This window comes from Malurus melanocephalus, unplaced genomic scaffold (genome assembly GCF_030028575.1).
Source record: "Malurus melanocephalus ecotype Western Australia unplaced genomic scaffold, MMel_1.1 scaffold_88, whole genome shotgun sequence".
Classification (NCBI taxonomy): Eukaryota; Metazoa; Chordata; class Aves; order Passeriformes; family Maluridae; genus Malurus; species Malurus melanocephalus.
In genome coordinates, this window is record NW_026623320.1 from 1,554,556 (window position 1) to 1,560,563 (window position 6,008).

Sequence of the window (6,008 nt, forward strand, 5' to 3'; positions counted from 1 at the left end):
TGCGCAGGGAAACACCCTTCCTGCCGCTCCAGCTCCTCCTCCCGCCTCATCCCAAACCTGCCGCCCCTTCCCGCCCCCCGCAGGCTCCGGCCCCGGCTCCTCCTCCTCCCGGGAAGCCGGGAGTAGTCCCGGAGCTGCCGCAGGCGGCAGAGATGTGTGCTCGACTGGCCCTTTGCTTTTAATCAAAGCGACTTTTTCTGTGCTCCACAAACGGGGAAATCTGTCTGTCGGAACACATATCAACGCCCAGGACGACCGCGCCCACTCGTACAAACCACAGACGGTGCCCGCCCCAGCAGCGCCGTAGGGAAAACCAGCAGCCCAGGAGCACCGGGGTCGGCAGTGCCGGGTCAGTGGAGGAGGTTTCCCACTTCACAGCTGTGGTTGCACGCAAGGATGAAAGACCTAACCTTAAAGAATACAAGGGGATCGCGTGAGAAACCCCGTTAAACATCCTGCAGAGGGTGCTCATGCCTGTGGTGTTTGTATCCGAAATGACCACACTTCATTAAAATGAAACCCATAAAAAAAAAGTAGGCTGGTAGCTGTTTGRCAACCTCCCACTTTTACTTTCCTGTAAACCACACCAAACAGAWGTACTTGCTCATTTTGAAGTTTTCTTACTTTTTCCATGCAGTGCTCTCCCCTTTAAAATTCAGCTTTTCTTTTTATTTGTTCAATATTCCATCTAATGAGCTTGATGCTGCGCCAAAAAATTAAACGGCCRTCTTTCTCACAGAAGTTTGTCAAGATTGCTCTTTCCAGCCACTGGTTTATGGCTGAGACAATCCACAAACTRCTCCAAGTAAAGGATGGTCACCAGAGAACATGGGAACTTCCAAACAATTTTTCATTAAAGCCTATTTGTTTGTATTTGTCTGCTTCAAGTTGCATCCAACATTTTGTTCACTCTTGAAAATCCTGTCTAATCATCATCAAACTGCACTGTATTGCCATAACAAGCACTTTTAGGTCTGTTTTCAACAGCTGTTCAGGGGACACTGTGCTATTAATAATTTTTGTGCTCAGAACAGAATTAGTGTTTTGTTTCAACGATTGGTTATTGGGTTTTCCCCAAAAAAAGTTTATGCTGAATTAAGTTTCTTTAAATAACGTTTCTGTAATAGCATCTACAAGAAAGGCTTTGAAGAGTGGGGATAGGGTGGTAAACTCACAGTTTTCATTATTTCAAGTATCATCTAATCCATTTATTCTACCCWTTCTGTATCATCAAGAATTTCCACAGCTTGTGGAGAAGTTATGCACTGCAACAAAATGCTATCATTACCATTTCATCAGCATTTCATCATAGACACATCTTCACAGCCATATTTTTCTTAGTACTGCAATATAGTCCTTTTGATGAAACAATTCATTTTCTAGGACATGGCTGYTATTCTTCTCTGCTTGTATATATTCATAAGCATTTTGAGCGCATATACCAAATGAATTCATTTCAACCATCACAGCTCCTTGTCAGCCTAACTTCGCAACCCAGCTCAGCAAAAGTGTAAAATACAACCAGAGCTATGATGCTTCAGTTTCTAAAGTGACAGCTGATTGTCTCCAGTGCAATCCATCCTATGCCCTTTCTTGCAAACTGTGCTTCAGATAATGAGCTTGGTAAGTAAGTAATTCACCTTTGTAAAGTAGGATTGAGTTTTTTCCCTTGTCCTGAGTAAGTGCAAATTTGGAACAGCCCGGTCTTAATGCAACCACTCAGCCTACACAGCAATGAGACATCTGTTTTCAGGCCACAACAGAGCAGCAAGGACAGCAAAGTCGAACGCTCCCCATGAGATCTGATCGACAGCAGCTTGCCCCTAGATGGGCAGTACTTCATGGTCTGCCAGTCTGTCACAGCAAGACCACCAAAGCTGCTCCCCTACTTGCCAAAAGCCAGCTGGTGCCAGAAGCAGCTGCTTCATATGAAAGCAAGACACTGCCAGCCGGCACCATCCTGTCCAGGAAACAACAGCTTGTCCYAAGGACTGGCTGAAGCCCCAGATCTTGTTATCTCCATCTAAATAACTGAGTGGGCGAAGGAGCTGCTTCCCCACTGCTTGAGCAATCTGCTTTTTATTAGCATTCCTATGCTCTAGTTTATAACAACCCATAAAATCATTTTAAAAAGTAATGATCGTACACAACTACTCAAGATTTGYGTTCTATTTCCTATTATCTGATACAGGAATTAGAGGACAATCACATTTTACCAATGTCTATGGTCATATGTAATATGTGGCAYGCCTACCAGAACCATTTTAAGTAAGCCCACTTAACACCATTCCAGATGTCTGATTTAATTTTATAAAGCYCCCACAACTCCCTGCTCTTTCCACTTCAGTGGCACTTTAATCAAGCACTGTCATCGCACAACTAAAGACATTGAGCGGGTGTCCATGGCATGCTTCTCCCTCTACTGTATTCACCCTTCTCAATTATCCTTGCCACACTGAACACAGGCCTTCTAGGTGTAGCTAAAGACACATGTATCTACATATTCCCAATCAAGCCACAAACTGATACCCTAGCCGCTGGAAGTTAGGTGTGTTTTTTATCAGGCCAATGGCTAGACTTAAAAAAATTTGGGATCCTTTCTTGGGTGGAATTTATTTTAATCTCATTTTAACCCATGCCTGTCAACAATCTTTGGGAAGATCTGTAACACTAATGTATCACACTCCTGGCAACTTATGTACCGTACACCTAAACCACACAAGTATGAGATAATGCAGTACAAACAACCTTAATGCAATTGTCTGAAGACTAGATAAAGCCGTTGTTCAAGGCACTATGCTACAGGACAGCCACAGGTGTGCTTCCTGAATTTCAGCTAATTTCACTTTGTATTTCCTTCTGTGGGCTTTTAAGTATTTATCCACAGGCAAAGAAAGAATCTTTTCCAGGAACCCAAAGGATTAYACAGAAGAATTTCATTCCACAGTAGCCTATGAACTAACAGGAATCTTGTGCTTCTGCTACTCAGCGTCTGCTGTGTCTATGATGGTTACTCTCTGGTTTTGCAGATATTTTGGTATTTAAGCTTAACAGCATAGTGAGCTATTCATTTAATTTTTCTTACCTGCTAAGTTCAGAGACTTTTCATCCTCAAAAAGGAGGTAACACAGGAYACTGTCATGACCTGACACAGAAAGGTATTTACAAAATCGTGACAGGCACTGGTCCTGATATCTCAAGAACAGTTACCTATGATGCAAGAAAATAGGTAACTGTTGATARATTAGTTTAAAAATTAAATCCAACCTCTGGCAACACATCAGCCACCTGTCCACACTCTAAAGAGCTGGACAAGATTTTCGACTCCAGGAGTAAGCACAGACTTGGTGTCGTATGTGGCAAAAGGTATAAAGCACAGCAAGGCTACAAAAATATGGTATGTTCCCATACTACATACAGCAAACCCATTGTTTCAGCTCTTAGACAGGCACCTATGCAGAGTGCCTGGGAGAGCTGAGACAGAAGAGACCAAGCATAAAGCAGCATCTCAGAGGTCTCAATGAGAAAAGTGAGGACCTGACACACAGCAGGAAGCTGACACCAGCTACCTAAACACAACTCCTATCAGGAGACCTCCACTTCAAAAAGCCTTACACAAATGCAATGATCTGGTCACCCATAMCTACCTTTAACTCCAGGAAAACATAGATTCCTACCCCTGTGTGCCCATGTCCTGCCAACAGCACAGCTGACAACAGAAGCATGCTACATATTAATTAATTAACATGTGATGTCACCTGCAGCTTTTGGTTCTGATTTCCCTCCTAGTGCCGAGTGACACCATCTGGAACGGATCTGAGCAAGCAGGGTTCCCTAGCTCTGTTTTGCAGCTCCCTGAAACACTAGACCAAAGCTCTGTTAACTCATAGGGGTTTAATGATGTGTGTACAACGGGCCTGTGTCCCCCCTCACTCTGCCTTCCAAGCCTGCTGCACACTGTGCTGCCAAACCACACCAGAGCCCACCCACCACAAGCCCCAATAGACACTAACACACATTAAATCCTTTCCTGATTCTGTTATTCTGCCCATGCAGGACATCAGTGCAGAAATTAGGGCACATATATCAGGCAATTCATCCCCCTCATTCTTCACCCAGCCCTGCCCCTCTATCACTGGTAACTTCATTAGATCTCTAGGCCCTGAAACCTGTGATCCTGTGCAGCCTTCCCAGCAATAAATGCACAGTGCAGCAACAAGCCACTACACCTGCCAGTAAATACCAATTCAATCAGCCAGGCAAGATTTTTCTGTAAGTATGTAAAGTTGTACAAGAGGAAAGCTGAAAAATTTGCAAATTTTTAGTCAGTAAGATTAAGAAGCATGTCAGAGGGATTTTTTTTATATTTTTTATCAGACTTTAATTTAGCATTGCTATCTTTAATCCATGCTCCCAYGGAAACCATCCAATCAGCAACTGGTTGCTAACTTTTTTGCTATCAAGAGTTTGACAAAAGCAAAGGTCCTCAAGGACCTAGTGGTTAATTAGGAGTTATTAAAACTAAAGCAAAGAAAGCACTGGAGAATTTACTAAATCTGTGCTAAAATACGGCCTAAAGATAATGGAAGACCAGAGGAAAAAACAAAGGAGAAGAAAGAAAAGTAACRAGTCAGATAAGGCCTTCTATACTGCAACTTTGATAAGACTGCATCCAGAAGTTAATAAGAACAAATGAAGGTAGAAATGAAGTATAGATGAAATTGTGACAGCATCCAATAATGCAATGTGTCCTTTTCCAAAGAACTTTATACCTCCTTACAMAGCTTCCATAGTTCCATTCCTACATGCTTTGCTGGGTATTTTATGCTTTCCTTTAGCTAAACTTGACCATTTACAAAACAACAGACTATGACAGAATTCCTTTAAATTCMTCCACATGGAATAGATTACATCTCCCCTAACATCTCTGAAATTGTTTACTTATCAGAAGTACAAGTACATCATATTCAAATGCTCYATCTCCTCTCACAAAGAGGAAAAGTATCCATAAGTTAAGATTCAAATTCAGAAATAACTGACAAAAACAGAAATTTGAAAACAAGGTCAAAAAAAAGGYCCAGAAGGAATGGATTCAGGACAGAATTCAAGTAACTACACTGCTTTGTAAAGGAAACAGAAAACRTTTCACAGAACTTTGAGCAAATAAATAGCTAAAATACCCTTAATGTCACACAAACCCTTWTTTTTTCCAAACAGGTAAATAACCATTTTGACCACTGCCAAAGGACTGATGAAAAAGTCTTGGTGGTATCCAGGGCATGCACACTAAAAGACAGGACTTGCTTCTTTCTGTGGTTCTAAAGAAAAAAGGAAAGCCATAAGATGGACTCATTCAAGGGAATTTGTCAACCAAGTACTAATGACACACAAAAAGTTAAATGTGGAGGATGTAACCATTGTCAGAGTCAGACTTTCCACCATGCTTTTGTGATGACAGATGAGGAAATATTGGAAGGTAGCTGAATAAATGGCATACAGGTATCATTTCCCTACAAARTGCACAGAAATCTCTCTGCAGAATGCAATGTTAATTCCTAAGCAGAAAATTGGGTGAAACAGCTACATCTTTCACTTGCACAGRGTCTTTCACATAAAAGAAGTAAAAYCTGCAAAGGGACTTACTAGGAATTATTGTTTCAACAACACGAAGGATTGAAATACTTTTTTCTCTCRTATCTAGCAAATATTAYCCAAGGTAAGTCTATGAAAAGCAGGAATTCCACTGAAGGTACTGACTRTATAGGAAGCAGATATAAAGCAACCACATTAACTGTTCAAAAGCATAAAGTACAAGACATACTCAAAAAGTAATSAAACAGTGCCTGGAAATGCTGAACTTCCAAGTAAAAGCATATCTTAAAACTCAGTATGCTATTCAATTTTACTCTGAGTAAGAAAGAGTTACTAAACAACACACTGTCTCTGTTAGCAATAAATAATGTGGACACTTAAATGAGAACCAATCATGGTAAACCAGAAGTACAAAT